The sequence below is a fragment of the Meles meles genome, chromosome X (assembly GCF_922984935.1).
Source record: "Meles meles chromosome X, mMelMel3.1 paternal haplotype, whole genome shotgun sequence".
Lineage (NCBI taxonomy): Eukaryota > Metazoa > Chordata > Mammalia > Carnivora > Mustelidae > Meles > Meles meles.
In genome coordinates this window covers 27,411,908-27,429,668 of record NC_060087.1, presented here as the reverse complement: position 1 = coordinate 27,429,668, position 17,761 = coordinate 27,411,908, and the positions used below count along the sequence as shown (strand labels likewise).

Genomic DNA, 17,761 nt, shown 5'->3' with positions numbered 1-17,761 from the left:
TCCCTGTGGCCTGGCAGAGAATCAGATTCCTGGTGAAGGCTCAGTTGGTATTTATAGTACAAATGAACGAGTGGACCATGGCAAATGTGAATCCTGCCATCATCACAGGGGAAGTAAGGGAAAACTGCTGTGATGTGAGAATTGGAGGCAAAGAAAGGGTTTGAACAGCCAGATGGTAAACTGGACAGCCTTCAGGAGAAACCACTGGTCCATCATCGAATGACCTACCAAAGTTACCAACACCTTGACTCTCATTATTAGCCCTCTTTGGAAATTCTACAGTTACCCAACTTCCTTCATTACTGATCAGTTCATTATGGTATCATTAATTTATCTGACTTCCTTCATAACTGATCAGCTGATATATATAATTTGCCATATATCTTTGAAGTTCTTTGTTTAGGGATTTTAGATTGAAACTCATTCTTAATCCATGACTTATGAATCAAAATTTTGAATTTCATTGTTCATGTTCTTGATGGCTTTTCTTGTTTGGGGGATTATCTTTTTTTTTTTTTTTAATGTTTCTGTTCTCCTTGTGTATGAATAGAAGTGTCTTGGAAGTAGTCTTTGATTGGCATGGGAGCCCTCACAAAGTCATGTTTGTACATGTAAACTTGGTATTAAATGTCAGGTATGAAATACATAAGGGACGAATTACTTCTTCATAAAGGAGAACTTAATAAGTTTTAGGAAAGTGAATTCTTTCCAGTCTGCCTTGCCGACAAGTGCAGAAACTTTGATCTTCATTTGCTGAGAGGAATATGGCAGATGATACACAGTAGATGTTGGAGTAATGCTCACTTACATTCCTTTTTGTAGGAAAAAAATATCTTTCTTTCAAGAACCTATTCTAGGATCTTTCCCTTGACAGTGTTCTCATTCTTATCTCTGCCACACATAGGCTCACAAACTGTTTTCTTTGAAGGGCATTTTGTTATTGGTCCTTTTTTTTTTTTTTTTAATATTTATTTATTTGACAGACAGAGACCACAAGTAGGCAGAGAGGCAGGCAGAGAGAGAGAGGAAGAAGCAGGCTCCCCGCAGAGCAGAGAGCCCGATGCGGGGCTCGATCCCAGAACCCTGGGATCATGACCCGAGCCGAAGGCAGAGGCTTTAACCCACTGAGCCACCCAGGCGCCCCTGTTATTGGTCCTTTTTAAAATTTTTCCTCCCATACTAAACAGAACCGAAGGTGTTTACTTCCCCTGGTGAGAAGGTCCCTGGGTGGACACACAGTGGTGTGAGCCTCTGGCTTTTCTCTGCTTGTCATTCCCTGAGTGTGAGGAACAGGTGCAGTGATGAATTCACTGCTCTCACTGAACTGTGGGCAGGAAGGAACCAATGTGTTGCAGACCTTTTGTTCCTTGGAGAGAATGATTCTGAAGAAAGGCTACCTCAGCTGATACTGAGCAAACATAAGGACTCGGGACTTTTTCCCCCACTTTATGGATGGCTAAAGGTTTACCCATTCTGATTTGCTTGGGACGGTCCTAGTTTATGCCTGTTGCTTTCATGTGATGGTTAATAGTACCCCTGTACACTCTCAAAATTGTTCATGCTTGGACCATAGACTATAGAATTCCCCTAATTACATGGATCCAGGAGTAGAAAACCCTGTCTATGTGTCCTGATGTGAGAACTTGGTACTTTACGAAAACAAAATTGTGTGTGAGACATATGCAGAACAGGTGATTGAGGCTAGATGACTGAAAAATTTAGCTCCATTTATTGAGCGTTGTGTGCTCGGCACTGTGCCAGGTGCTGAAGCAGAGCATCAGCTACATCCTGCAGAGTTTACCTCCCACATGCAAGCCGGACCTGAAAGTACCCCTTCACTCCTCCCATGACTTGGCATATGAATCAGATTTGGGATATGCCACTGCTGGGCTTTTATTTATTTATTTTGGGAGAGCTTTAATGGCATGGTATCATGTTTTAATTAATAGAACATCATGTTATGAAATTATTGAATCAGATCTTTTCCCTAGGCATCAAATGCGTTGTCAGTGAAAATTTGACATCTAGATATGAGGAACAAAAGAGATAAAGAAAATAATAATGAGATTTTTATAAAGGATAAAGATGTGACATTTGGGTTTTTTTAATGTGTTGCCACAACCTCAAGAATTATAAGAGGTATTTCCTTTAGAAATAACACAAGACATGAACCCAGTGCCTTCCTCATTCTCTACCCTTTGTGATGGGAAATTTCATGGCTGTGACAGAGAAGCATGTTGAAAAAGACCGAAGTTTTATTATTTGTAGACTTTTAAGTGACTAAAGGAAGTTACTCCCAGGGCTAGAAACTAATGGAGAAGCTAGCTCTGAAGGTCAAGGTAGCAGTCGGAGTTCAGCACAGACAAGAGAAACTACTCTAGGTATGATCATCACAGAATGAGCCAGTACAGCGTTGCATACTAAATCTTAGGAAAGGCTGAAGGAGCAGATTTTAGACTTGGCTTCCAGGATAGAATCCTAAAGCCAGATAGAACTGACTCACTAGGGAATATATACCATCTCCAAGGTACCCCCTGAAGCAATGAATTCAAGAATGTTCCCTGCAACTGTAAACTAGGATTCAGGAAGTTGAAATCTAGAGGCTAACCACTTCTGTAGCTGCTGTTAGCAAGAGCCTTCCCTCAATCCGGAGCCTGGAGAATAGAGTCTGGAGCTACCATGTGGGAAATCCCACATTTCTCTGACTAAGCTTGCCAAGAGAAGTAGTCAAAAGAAGCAGGGAGATGGCCTGGACCTTATTTCCACCTTCCAAATTCCTCGCAAGCACATCTACTTGATACAGTTGCCAGATTCAGCAAACAAAAACAATGCACGCAACATACTTACACTAAGAAAAAAAAATCCATGGTTTATCTGAAATTCAAATTTAGCTGGGCACCCTGTATTTTATCTGACATCCCTAACTTACTGAAACCTAATTCTTCTGCATAACCCTAGCTGCATAGAAGTCTGTCAAATGCAGTCTTTAATTTCCAGCAGGTTCAGTGTTGTGGGGACGTTTCAGTGAGCCAATCCACAGCATTAACCAGTGTAGTTTTCCTCACGAGAATGGCTGAAGCCTTTCTTCCCCCACTTTTGCTACCATCTGAATATTTCACTCTGCATTCTTATACTCTTTGAAATCCTACCCATAATGCGATTCATTTGGTTTAACTCAGCCTCCTTTTTTAAAAATGCACAAATCTCCCAGGATGTGCAAATGTTCAGAGTATACTCGAAGAATACAGTTTTCAACCTGTGGGAGAGAAGGAAGGCTTACAAGGACCTGAGGGAAGGTGAGGGTAGAAAAGGCTGGACACCAGGAGGTAGAGCAAGAAGGGCAGGTGCCCATCCAGATCTCCTTTGCTTTCTGTTCCACATGGGGCAGACTTGCCATTCAAAGAGAAACATTTTCTTTCCATACTCCCTCTCCCTTTGTACCCCACAAAATTCATGCCTCCCAAATCAAATAACCCAAAGTAATGCTATCAAAATGAGATAGATCATCGACATTAGAGATCAAATAGCTGTATATTTTCTGGCCTGAAATGTATATGACTACCGTTTCCGTGGAAATTTGAGTTTGGGGTTCTGAGCCATTGACTTGCAAATGACTTTGGGTTACAGAATTCTTTGTAAGTTGTGGACTGCTTTTACTTATTTCAAAAAGAAGAATGCTGTATTTGAACCATGCTAATTAACTATTTAGTGAGAAGAAATGTCAGCCTGGAGCATGAAAAGAAATACTGCCTCTCAGAGAAGTCAAGGCTGTTGAAAAACAATCATGCCAGCACAATGCCGTTCTTCAGAAATGCGGAAACTCTTTTTTGTTCCCCCATTTTCCCTAGGATTTTCTCTTCTGCATTTAAAACAGTTGGGTAATTCAAGTTTCAAGGCTACTGATTGTAACAGAAAATCAGGAGTAATTGGAAGCAGTGGGATGTTGGGAGAAGTAATCGAGGTAGCTGCTCTCCTGTAGAACCTTCCGTGGCAATGAAATCAGGCAGTGAAGGTCTGGCTGAGTGAGGGCAAGCACACAGTCCTACAGTGAATGATGCTGTCTCTTCAATCCTTTTATCTCTGATGCCGAGTGGGAAGGAGTTGAATTCTTTCGCAGAAAACTTTATCCAAGGGTTGATGAGGGTTATTTAGCTAAAAGAGGGTGTTGTTACAGTGAAATCAAACTTTCCATGAATTGTTTGCTGTTTAGGCAAATCAAGAGTAGCATTGCATCTTTGATAAGGGAGGTGAGTTTTTCAGATTAACTTGTGAGCTTTCTTTGGAATAGATGAGACATAAATTGTGTTCCTTTCAGAGGTACAGTAGATTCATTTTATCTTCAAAAGTGGACTTTCTTTGAACCTGGTGTCCTACTTCTGCCTATCAAAACATTATTGCTCTGAAAAGCATGGTAGCTATTGGATGAGAGTTTGTCATCCAGTCAGTTAAATACCCCCTGAATTATTTTTTACTGACTATAATTTAAATTCATACATCTAATGGTGTTTTAAAACCCCATGAGCTATTTTGTAACTCCCAACATCACAAAGATAAACTTGATTCCATAGATGAAGTGTTGTGCCAAATGAGTTATAGTCAAAGAGAGAAACAGAAAAAAAATTAGTGAAATTCTCAATGTTCTATGTAAGTCAGATATTTAAGGCTGTTTCATCCTATGAAGCTCCTCATGATATGTTGAAAAGAAATGGTATTTAAAAGGCCCCAATCCTCTTCTAAATGCTTCAGAATCCATTATTTAATTATGATCTTAGATCTAAAATCTGGTCTTGTAAAGGACTTAATGTGCCCTGAGTGGTAGAAAATGTGATTTCCAAATCGTATGATATGATTAGCTCTCCGTGAGTAAACCAGTAGCCCAGTAACAAAATAATTTCCCTCTTGCACGGGAAATACCGTAATTAGAGATACTTAAAAGCGAGGATCTGGGTAGGCCAGATATTTGGGAAACTGCAAAGCTGAAAGTCACATTGATTTTATAGTGAAGATTCAGCCAAGTTACTCTTGAGGTTTCAAAAATGGACCTGCCCAAGGAACATGTCCTTGCTTTCGCAGGCACCAGGCAGTTTTCCAGGAGCAAGCATTCATCCATTTGGGGAACTATAACGCGTAGTTTCCACTTTTCTAGTGATGGCACTTAAAACCAGGAAAAGAGGCTGTAGGATTTATGGAGATCCACTTCTCTGGGCCAGCAAATCCTCTTGGCTTTCACAGGTCTGTTTGTCAGCATTCACTGCCACGTTTGAGGAGTTTCTTGCAATCTCTGAAGTCTAAGATACAGAGTGAAGGGAGGAGGGTACAGAACTTTAACTCATATTCTTGGGCTTATCTCTCCAACGGAAAGGCTGTCTTATCTTCTTCTATTTTTTTCCTAATCAACCCATTAGCATGAAACAAGGACATGTAATCTTACCAGAGCAAAATTGGGGTCCTGCCATAGGCTAGCTGAGTGAGTGCTCCATGGCACGATGATGTATGGCTGCCACGCAACAATGCCGCTACCACATCAGATCTGCCCTTTAATTACATTCTAAATCTCATTTGAAGAGATTTTATCATTATGGAAATTGCTCTGTAAATATGCCCATGATGAAACCCAGTAAAAGTTTTCTGAGAAGAATTAAAGATGGAGGGAGATGAATCAGCAGCTAAAACATTATCCTCTGACAGAGTTGTCCTGGCTTTAGGCAAAACCGCCCATGCAGTAACAGAATGTCGCCATGGACTCAGAGGTGTATCTTCTTGGTTATTACAGGGCATTTGTGCCTGTGGCACTAGCTCTTCTTCCAGAAGCTGGAAGAAGAGTTCTGCTTTCCAGCTTAGCTGGACTTTTTCTCCCTAACCTCAAAGCCATTGCTTGAATTTCTACTGGCCAAACCAAATCCTATGGTATCTGCCTTGTGTTCCGACTTCATGCATGCATGCAGAGCCGGCCTGAGGTTCTTGAAATGAAAGATGGCTTTCTTTTCATGAAATAAAGAATACCTCTGCTTTCTTCTTAAGGTCATTTAAAAATAATCCAGACCACTGGGTTATGGAAAGCACATAAGGAGAATTCATAGGGAAAGAGTAAAGTCAAAATGTTCATTTCTCTACAATTGGGATTATCCCCCATCTGTGTAGCTCGACCGATTTGAAGTTTCCTTTTAAGCACATTCTTGATCATCCCTTTCTTCGATCTTGAACCGTACCCCTGAGCTACCGGACAGACATTCTAGAGTCATAGCTGCACTTAACCCAGAGTGCCAACTTCTGTGTCTTTCCATGGGCCCCTGGCTCGATGCACTTTTTTCCTCCATGTCACTCCCCCTCCCTGTTTCATGTGTTGTTTCCCAAGAAGATGATGGGTCACAGTGGAAAAGGGCCAGGTTACTTGAATGTGGCTAGAGTGACGGAATTTTGTAGCACACAAGGGTGTCTTCTGTCAGGTACCATACCCCCCTCCAAATGTAGTCATTTTATGCCTAGGATCAGTGAGACTAATCACAAGAGGTTTAAGTCAGCAAAATCGTATTGTAGTCACATCTTTCAATGTGTTCTTCTTCCTGGGAGTTTTCCATTAAAACGGTACTTGAAAGATCTGTTGTCTTCATTAATTCATTGTATCTCTTCCAGGTTGAGATAGCTGCCAACAAGCTATTGCCCTCTATTTCCTCTCAGTGGGTCTTGGAAGCCCATAAAATTAGAGGTCATATTTTGTATTATGAGTATTTGTGTAGGTTTCTCAGGAGAGGATCCATAATTTTCATAAAGGCATTCATGACTGCCAGGAGGTTAAGGGCCATTATATGAGACCAGTGTTCTTTCTCAAAGCAGGTCGGTCCCTGGAGTAGCAGTATCAGCATCATCTGGAAACTTGTTAGAAATGCAAATTCTTGATTTCTACATGAGATCCACAGAATCATGAACTCCAGGGTTGGGGCCCAGGAGCCTGTGTTTTCATAAGTCCTCCATGTGATTCTCAAGTCCACTCAACTTTGAGGAGCACTACACTAGACAGGTTACTGATACATGCTGCAAAATTTCATGTTCACAGGTACATGTGGATGACACAGAGAAAACAAACTCCTCCCTCCTACCCCTCATGTACCTTTCCCTCTGGCCACATAGAGTTGCTCAGCTCTGGCGTGTACTCTTGTCTCATTTCAGCTCATCTTCAACTTAACTCTTGACCTTCCCAATGTTTCAAATCTCATCCTCTCACTTCTTTCCTGTCAGCTCCTCCTCATCCCTCAAGACCCTACTCACCTATCATCAAGGGTGGATGGCATCCACAAATCTTGGTGACAGAACTAATGGCTCTGTTCCCATCAGGCTGTGTCCACTTTAACATTATCGTATACCATGATTACTGAAGATGTTTTCAGGAGACTGTGGGGTCCTTGAAATAAGAAACTTGTCTCTTACGGTTTTACAACTGTCTTCGGACATGATTTGGGGAAGACCCCCATCATACTGCCAAAAGGGAAAAAAAATCAGAAAGTCAGAAAGGAACACAATTCTAACAGGACCAGGCAGAGGGGTTTTTCAGTAAGTCCCTCTATTTTTTACCCAAGATAACATTAATAGTTAGGTATCATCCACATTTGTTTCTTAGTCCCCTACTACTGAGGTTTTTCTCTATTAAACTCTCAACTATGTCAGAAATTTCAGCAAATGAACCATGAGAGACTGTGGAGTCTGAGAAACAAACTGAGGGTTTCGGAGGGGAGAGGGTGGGGATTAATAAGCCTAGTGGTGGGTATCAAGGAGCGCATGTATTGCACAGAGCACTGGGTGTGGTACATTAACAATGAATCTTGTTTATGAAAAACCACTGAAAAAATAAAATTAAATTTTAAAAAATTTCAGCCGCGGTTCCTGATAATGTATAGTCCCTCCCTCTGTCCCTATCTGAGAAGAGTCAACAAAAAGCATCTGTCCACAGTAAAACACTGTGGACATAATCTGTTTACCAATTCTCTTTCTTGGACTGACCAGACTTCTTGATGTATACTTCAGATCAGTGACAATGATGCAATCCTACTCTCATTTTTCCTTACTTACTCAGGGCACTGTGAGACGGGTTTCCGCTGTTTTGTGACATAGTCCAGTGTAGCTCCCACATAAAAAATCTTATGATGTAAAATAATCTATCCAGACTTACATTTTGGGGGGCACCTGGGTGGCTCAGTGGGTTAAAGCCTCTGCCTTCAACTCAGGTTATGATCCCAGGGTCCTAGGATCAAGCCTCACATCGGGCTCCCCTGCTCAGCAGGGAGCCTGCTTCCTCCTCTCTCTCTGCCTGCCTCTCTGCCTACTTGTGATCTCTGTCTGTCAAATAAATAAATAAAATCTTTAAAAAAAAGACTTCCATTTTTCTATTCTAGTCCTTTATTAAAACTTACGTTATTTATCTCATAGGCATGGAAAAAACCTAAGCCTTTCCAAACCTTACTGTCCTACAGATAGTTTTTCGGATATACCTGTTCTCAGATGAAAGAAGCTTCATCACATGGCCTAAAGACAAGGATGCCTTGGGTCTGTTTCAACAAGGTGGTCCAGAGTCTCCAGGATGTTCCAAACTGATCTGAATGCTTTGGGAAAGATTAGTGGTTATGCAATAGAAGACTCATGAGTAGGTTTCTAGCTTCAGCATAGTGGGTTCTAGGAATGAAGAAATATCCTAGACATTTTGCCGGGTGCTATTTTGCCAGTTTTCTCATTTATGAGATCTCCTTTGGAAGCTAGGTTAGTGTTACCTATCTTTATATTAATGTTCATATGCGTATTCCTTCTTCTTCCTTTACTTATACATTGGAAAAGAGAGTATATATTTTTCCCAATCATCATCTACCCTGTTGCATGAGAGAAGAAAAGCTAAATAGGGGAAAGTAACTCCCTTGGCACAAAAAAAAAAAAAAAAAAAACCATTACACTCTGTAGAAAAAGCAATTTGCTCTACTTGGTAGTAGACAGAAATTAACTCACCAAAGAACAGCAGGGAATCAGACCTAATTATGTCAGTAGGACTTTAGTTAACATCATGATACTAGAACCTTCTTTAACATAAACTCTTTATGGATACCTAGATTTCATTTTAAAGGTAATATCTCTAAGCTTTTCAGGAATGAATACCCGCTAATGAATACAGTTGTGTTCAATGTGTGTTTGTGAATTATTTGGAAACTGTCCTGCTATTTAAAGTGAAAAGATATAAAATCATCTTAGATTTATGATGTCATTAATCCATTCTAAACAGTTGCTTCAGCATTGGGTTGTTTGTGGTTGTGTTGGGATATTAGGAGGGGTTTCTTTGGAGGGGTGGGGGATGGAATAAAGTTGTTCTGCATCTACAACATTCATAATTAAAATGAGCCAGAGGAAATTAGCTACATGACTGTTATGATTTCTAGTGTATTGTCAAAAATAATTATGGCACTTTCCCATATGTTCTTGCCATCTTCTTACATATTGCTGTTGGGATAAGATGAGACTTGACGTCAACGAATTGCTTATTTCTAATATAGTCTTGAACTACACTGATTCTCTAGGGAAAAAAGAAGGAGCTCTGTGACAAAGAGATTCAAGAAATAGGAGCTTTTCTAACTCCAATTCTGTACATAATATAGACAAATTTTATAGATAAATATAACCAGATGTATATTAGTCGATGGGAAGACAGTTGACTATTTTAAGAATAAGAATGTGTTCTGTTCATTTAGAGCCATTGAAAATCATGAAAGGTGTGAAAATACCTAACTGGAATCTAATGCAGTTGCCTGGCCATTCCTCTCAGAGCATCACTGAAAATTACATGAACTAAGTATATCATAAGTACTTTAATGAATTAATTATTGTGTTGTATTCCATGTAGCCCAACTCAGAAGATACTTGCTTTGTATTTGAAGAGTGGGGAGGAATTAAGGGGAATCAGAAGAATACCAATTCAGACAGATCTGTGCCCTAATCCTGCCTCTGCCAGCTAATGACTGTGAGATTTGGAAAGGTTCCTTCTATCTCTTCAAATTGTACCTTCCTCAACTGGGGGATAAGAAGGCCTACTTCACAGAATTGATGAGGAGGATTTATAAGGAGTGTGAGTATTAGTTTCCTGCCCTGTTTTATCCCTCCACTCCATCCCTCCACCCCTCATCGTGGCTCTGCAATAATAAATATGTTTCAGTGTCGAAAAGGCCCATCTGGTCTTTCTCAGATAAGGATAGTTATCTTCAAATGGCCTGATTCCTACACATAAAACATAATACAAAACCAAAAGTACCTTCAACATCGTAGACTTTTCATATGTGGCTGTCTCTATGATTTAAATGTGCCATCTTGAATTTAAGCGTGAAGGCCTTTCAAGATTACCATTGGCAATGATCTTCTGAAAGATGTCTCATGGAGGAAATACCCAATTATGAACGAAGCCATATGGCAGTATCTGGGAAAATATTGCAACACAGTACATCATTTTATATGAATTTCAGATATATTAGTAAAAAAGAAAACAGCCCTCCTAAGGTCTTGTTTTATCTTCTACCACCAACATCATGCAGGCATGTCATTCTTTTTTATAACTTAAGTGCTGAGCTAATTGGGTAGCGACATTAGCTCCCCGCTGTGTCCATGGCACGTTAACTCTTTAAAACACCCCATGCACTGTTACTCTACCCACTCTTTCTCAGGACTGGTTGTCCTTTAAAACCCACTCCCATATACTTTAGGAGCCCTTCATAGAATGCATTTGAGGTGGGAGTCTCCTGTGTCTATGTGCAGCTTAGGTGTCTGCCCTTGTCTTGTCATTGTAATTTACTTGGTACCGAGGGGTGAGTATGTGTATATGTATGTTAAAACACAGCATCTATAGGGGCGCCTGGGTGGCTCAGTCAGGAGAGCACCCGAGTCTTGGTTTCAGCTCAGATCCTGATCTCATGGGTGGTGGGATGGAGCCCTGCTTAGGGCTCTGCTCTCAGTGGGGAGTCTGCTTGGAATTCTCACTCTGCCCCTCCCTGCTCTTTCAAATAAATAAAAATAAATCATTAAAAAATAAATAAAACACAGCATATATAATGTTTGTCTTACTCCTGAGGAAAGGAAACTTAAAATAACATTTCTGCCTTTAAAATGCTTTTGTGAACAGTTATCACTTTGCCTAATTCTACCTTCCAAAGGTAGACCAAGGGAAGGATGAAAGTGAGTCACACATGCTGCTATTTCTGTAATTTATGAGCACGTGGTGATGGTAGCATCCCTCCTCCTTCCTTCCTGGTTTTGGAGCCACCACATTATTGGTTCAAGAATGGCTAAGGCTGCCTGTCAGCTAAACTCCTGCCTCCATTCTCTCTCTGCGGCCATTGCCATTTACCCTGAAAACTGTCCCCCCCAGGTAATCATTCTCAAATCCTTCTATAGTATGTCATGTCTGCTGTGGTGAGAAGAATGGTATACATGTGGTGTGTGTGGAGGGGGGGTTCTCTTTGGCTATGGGGATCAAATAATATGTACAAATGAATTTCTTTCCTATTTATGTGATTTCTCTCTCTGTTCATCCTGTAATGCTGTGAACATCAAGAAGGTAGAAGTTTGTTTGCTTTTTACCACTGTGGGCCTAGATGCTGATATATGAAATATTAGTGGGAGGAAGGAAAAGTAGGGAAGGTGGGAAGGAAGGTAGGATGGGAGGACGGGAGAGAGGGAAGGAAGGAAGGAAAAAAAGAAGGAAGGAAGGGAAGGACTAACTTAAGAGCTGGGACTACATCTTTCTTATATGTGTTCTCGTAGCTCCTAGCAATGTCTTGGAAGTACGATAGGCACTTAAGTGCCTGTGTGATGAATAAATATGCAGAACATTTTTGCACTGTGACAGAATAAAAAGTCACTAGGAAAAACATGATACAGAAGAGAAAAGACACTTCTCTTCTTACCTCCAACCTAGTACGTCTGAAGTGAATGCTTCCATTTTAAAAAGTAATTTTAAGGCTAGAGTAAACCAGAGGGTAAGACAAGGAGAGAAAGCATCACGTGTTACCCGAGTTTCGAATTGCTTAAGGCGGTCTGACAAATGGGATTTTGCTCAGTTTCCTCCAGGGTAATCCACCGTAGGCCAGGCATTTTTAAAGATTAGATTTTGAAATAAAGGCTTGCACCTGGGAATGTACTGAGGCAGGAGAGCATATCCCTTCTCTCCACTGTTCTCGTGCATAAGGGGTGAGAATTTTCGAGTGAGATATGAAAGCAAAGACAACAAACCCTGCAGGATAATAGTCTCTAAGGACCTTAATAACAGCCATTTTTAAAGCACAGCCTGTGGACTCCTAAATCCATAGCTGCCCATTTAAGATGCATTGCGGTGCAGTGGACCTGAAAACACACTCCTTATCTACCTAGAGCAACCAGGCTCCAAGCCAAATGGCAGTCCTCAAATTAACTCTTGTTTCTCTTGGGATGACCACCCCGCTGCTTTTACAAGGATTGCAATGGCCACATACCCACATACGGAATAGGGGGAAACAGTCACACCCTCTGTGGGTCTCTATGCGACTGCATTTCCTGAGTGCGTTAGGAAGGTCTGGTGGTTAGATTAGAGTCCTTATAAGGTCAAGATTGTAGGTCCAGCTCCTTTATGTGGGTGCTTCTCAAAAAAATCCATTAGAAAGGATAATGCTGTTTTGTTTTGCTAGTTTTAATGTCCAATCCATACCAGACTGATACTTTTGTAACATGCAATAAAAATGAATTACTTTTAAAACTTCAAAAACCAGACACAAAATGCAACCTTCTGCCTTTTATTTTTAGATTGCTATAAACGTTTCTAAGGATTTACTCTCAGTTTCTGTTCTCATAATGGAATGGGGGTGGGAGGTGTGTGTGTGTGTGTGTGTGTGTGCACCCAAACCTCAAGTATTCAGAGTGCATGTTTCGCAAGTCATTTTGAATAGCCAAGCTAAGGGAGTTTTACTTTTGTATGTGTATTTCGTTTGTTGAATTTCTTTAAAGCATCAACCCCTTTTCAGGATAACTATGTTGGATAAATTCATTTAAAGAGTTTTATATATACTATTTCCTTCTTAAATATTTACTGAGTATAAACCTGCTTTCTCTGCTGAATTTAGGATCTTCATCACTAACAGTAATGGTTTTGTTTCACATGCCTAGTGAGGTGATACCTTCAAGGGCTAGTATGTAGCGGCGGAAGTGCACACTGCGAAACCCGGGTCAACTCTATGTGCTGGCACCTCCTCCACACCTTTCTGATTCTGTGTTGTGTGTCACCCCTTGCCACATGCAGTGGAGCCTTGATGATACCTTCTCTCCTGTTTTGGATCTTCTGTTTCTGAACTTTTAAGTTCCTGGAAATCAGATCACTGCTCTTTTATTTTTTTTTCCTATCAAGTGTATTTGAATTAGGTGAAAGTTATCAGTAAAGAGGAACTAATGGCCTTACCATTATTTGCCTACTAATTGCTTTCAGAAAAGATTAGACATTGTGTGTCTGTAATGAATTTTATAGGGAGATGTGGTCACTTATGTTTGTTCTTCCTGCAGCTTTTTGTCCATTTTCTTGCTGACGTCTCAGTTGTATTCAAGATAGGGAGGACATTGTTTGCTGAGTTCTTTTTTAGACAAGCAATTTGATGTACCTAGGAAAGAAAATATTTGGATACTGGTACTCAGGATGTTTTGGAATACTATCATAACCATTTGTTTGGATAATAAAAAGAAGAGTGTTGCCCTAACTGACTCGACATCTCTCTTGTTTATCTTGGTTCTAGTAAAACTTTTATTAGTTTTCATATTCTTCCCACGTTGTCTTATTACTTAGGGACCCTGTGGGATTATTCTACCTGTTGAATGAGATAGTAAAAATATAATAATCCAAGATCTTGTGTTTGTCCTACTTCTTGTAAACTTTTATATTCTCAGTGCCTTCCTGAAGGAAGGTCTTCATCCTGCTTAGTTTAAGGACCTCAATTACATTCCATCTGTTGCTTCCCAACACACATCATGTGTTCCAATCACTCTGTGTTGTTCATTGTTCTGCTTCTAAACCAAATTTGCTCCCATCTTCTGCCATTCTTACACTCTTCTTCACAGTGGGAACACCCTCCTCGGTCACCCTCTCTCTTGGTCTTACCCATCCTTTAAGGCTCAAACCGAGTCGCATTAGTTCATGAAGACTATCACTTGATTTCCACCCTGATTCTCTCAGAAGAGCAACCCTTCTATTAGCTATTACTTATTAAAGGCCTGTTGTGTTCTGGACACTGTTCAAAGTATTTTACAAAAATTAATCCATGTAATATTCACAGCAACCCAGCTGTGAATTACTATTTAATATTTAGTGAAGCTAAAGAGTTTTCAAACTTAAGCAGCTCATAAGGGAAAGAGAAGGGACGGACTCAAACCATGATTCCTTAATGGCAATTCACCATTGCTTTTCCCTGGAGACTGAGAAAGGGCACTTAAGATAGGAGGAGACTAGACTCTTGGACAAGAAGGGGGTGTGAGATTTGAAAAAGCTCTCCAGGAAACAGGATTCTCCCTACTCCTAAAACCGCTGGTCTATGGACATGCCACTTGCCTTACCACTGAATTTCTTGATATCACCTTGGAGATTTGCTCTCCAAGTACACAGAACTTGAAGCTCTATGGTTCTTGGGGGGGGGGGCAACAAATTACAGATTTTACTGGCACCCATTTTCTCAATTATCTTACGTTCTCTCTTGTTGGGTTGGGTATGTCTCTGTCCACTACTTCAGATGTGTTTAACAGTCTCCATGTTATTAAGACCATACAGAGAATCTTGAGGTATGGAAACCATGACTCTGCATTGGCTGATGGCAGAGTTAGATTGGCTGAAACTGAGGTGGGAATGTGACTACCAGGAAGAATTCACTGGGATTTTTTTTATTTTTTTAAAGATTTTATTTATTCATTTGAGACAGAGATATAGAGAGAGAACATGAGCATGGAGAGAGGCAAAGGGGGAGGGAGAAGCAGACTCCCCAGTGAGCAGGGAGCCCAATGCGGGGGGGGGTGGCTAGATTCCTGGACCCTCAGACCATGACCTGAGCTGAAGGCACTTAACTGACTGAGCCACCCGGGTGCTCCTATTGGGAAAAGTTTTAAATGAATAGAGGGGAAAAAAAAAAAACTACTCAGAGGCAACATACCTAGTGGTTAACAGCAACAGTCCCTGGAGTTCCAACAGCCTGGGTTTGAAATCTGGCTGCATGGTTTATTAGCCATGTGACCTTGGGCATTTTTACTTAAACTTCTCTGAAATTTCACTCTTGTGTATGTAAAATGCAAATACTCATCATGTCTACCCGAGAAGGTTCCTGAGAGGCCTCAGCAGCTAATGAACACCCAGTGCTCTGACCAGCGTCTGTTGTAACATAAGTCTTTTACACATTGTCATGGCCACTGAACTGTTTCTATGGTTATATAACAAATACCTTTTTTTCCCCTGCTCGTTTGTTATTGTTCTTTTTAAAGAATACAATCACAAAAAGAAGAGAAACATTAGATAGGCTGCCTTGGATGTGGCAACTCTGGCTTTGAGTGATTTTTTTTTTTTTTTTAGTTATGTCAGAAGTAAAATAAAACTACCTAAAAATGCCTTCACAAGTTCCTTTTTGTCCAGGTGGACTATGGTCTAAGAATTCTCTTTACTAACCCCCCCCCCCCCCCGCTTTTCTGTGGCCATCTTAAGCTAAATGCCATCATGGTAGTTTTATGCAGATATGAGTGTTCCTTCCTACCTGTCCTGTCAATATCTCCTCCTACCAAGAACTCATGCTGCCCACTTGTATTGAGAAATCTCCACTACAGCATGGCAGCTTCCTTAAAAAAAAAAAAAATGCCTTCGGCTCCTCACTGACACTCCCCTACATTCTAGAGCAGGCTACCTGAGTCCCATAACTTGACAGATTCCCTACCAGCCTACTGTCCCCAAAGAATGTGGGCGAGCTACATTGATACTGATGTGTCAAGTCACTACTTAGTGTAATGTTCACGTGGCTCTTGTAGACAAAGGAACACATTGCTGAAGGGAGAATTTCTGTTCTGGCAGTAAGGATATTTTTTAGTTAGGAGACCTCAAAAACTTCCAGGTTTTCCTCACAGATGGTCCCGGATGCACAATCATCAAATAAGAAGTGAAAAGGGTAGTCAGGATTCCGTTTTTCATTCAGAATAAATCAATCCATGTGAGTCAATTTCCGATCAAAATCAGTAATGCCGACTTTCTGGGTGTTTTTCCCTTAATAGCTGTTTTTCCTCCCTTGTTGGGAGTAGCCTTGTTCAGCTTGGGCAACTACTGTGTCTTCCAGCCAGTGTTCACAGCAAATGGGGCAGTGGGATCAGCCCAAGATCTTCTAGAGTCAACATAATTCAAATTCTGTTACTTATAAGATAGGTGACTTTAGGCAACTCAGTTAAACAACTCTCTACCTCAATGCTCTCATATGAAAAATAGAGAAAACATGTACTTCATGGCACCAAGAGGAAAAATAAAGAGGTACATTTGTGTTTTATACCTTTTACCATTCATGTCATTTGTTGCTCTCAGCTAGCACCATGACCCAGAGAAGGAATACTGAGCTATGAGTTACCTTTTGGCTAATGCCAAGAGTTGACTTCAGCCACTCTGAACTTCCAAGGGGTGGGGGGTAGTTTTTATGCCAACATGTATGAGGTGTGGCAGGAAATTACCACCAATATGTAGTTGGTAATATGAATTAAATAAAAAGCACATGCTAGATTTTAGGAAGTATAAAGACTGAGCTGTCTCTTGCATACCTCTCATTTTCTCCCAGCTGAGACTAGACAGATAATCAGTCCTCAGTAAATACTGGTTTACCGATTTTCTGTTTACTTCTTTGTTGATGACACAACAGTGACATTTCTGTGTGGTATAATGGAAATGGCAAAGATGAAAATTAACAAATTAATGAATCAACTTCCTATTTATTCTTGGGAAGACCTCTCATTTTTTCAAAAAGGTATTGATGACTTCATGATATACATAATCTTGAGGAACCATTGATAGAGCCTGGGTCTCAGTCTCAATGCAGGATATAAAAATTCAGGTGAACTCTCATTTGTATGCGTGTTAATGAAGAAGGCTTGTTGTATTAGTCACAATATATCTTATTTTCTTGAGCAACTAAAGGTTTGGTTTCCATCCCCTAAGTGTGTCCACTGAGACAAAGTTTTCAGTCAAGTACTATAAGAAGAAAAGTAAAGTAAAAAGAGAAAAGTGGGGGAATTTTGTGGATAACTTGGATCTGTTTGCTTTGGAGTCCTGATTTATTCAGATAAATTAATCTCACTTTTCTCCTTTCCTGAGGAAGTGGCAAATTCGGGAGAGCAGTTTGTGCCGTGTAGGTACGCACACCTAGAAGAGAAATATGTTTGTTTTATCAGCCCAGTACCAGTTTTCCACCACATGAACTCGTTTCAAAATCAGGCTATTTCCTTCCAGAGGGAGCCTGTTTGTGATGGGATAGAGGTAGAGGCTACTTTCCCTTCTTTCATTGTTGGATGTCCTTCTATCTGTTTTCCCCCTCGTGGCTTCCAATCACAGAGAATGGGATGAAATTCTCTTTAGGGTTCCGTCCGTGATACTTTGGCTGCCAAAAAGAGTGATGGGAAACATTCATCGTCCATGTACTTGACCTGTGCAACATTCTGAATCTAAGAGTCAGAGACTGAAAATGCAGGCCAGTCCTTCAGAATTGCTAACATGTTACTGCGG

The 17,761-nt window shown here is 40.6% G+C and overlaps 1 protein-coding gene across 9 annotated transcripts in view; it reads left to right on the top strand.

Moving 5' to 3' along the window:
- DMD (dystrophin) overlaps positions 1 to 17,761 on the top strand; it is a 2,324,635-nt gene that overhangs the window by 1,925,180 nt on the left and 381,694 nt on the right. The window lies entirely within an intron of this gene.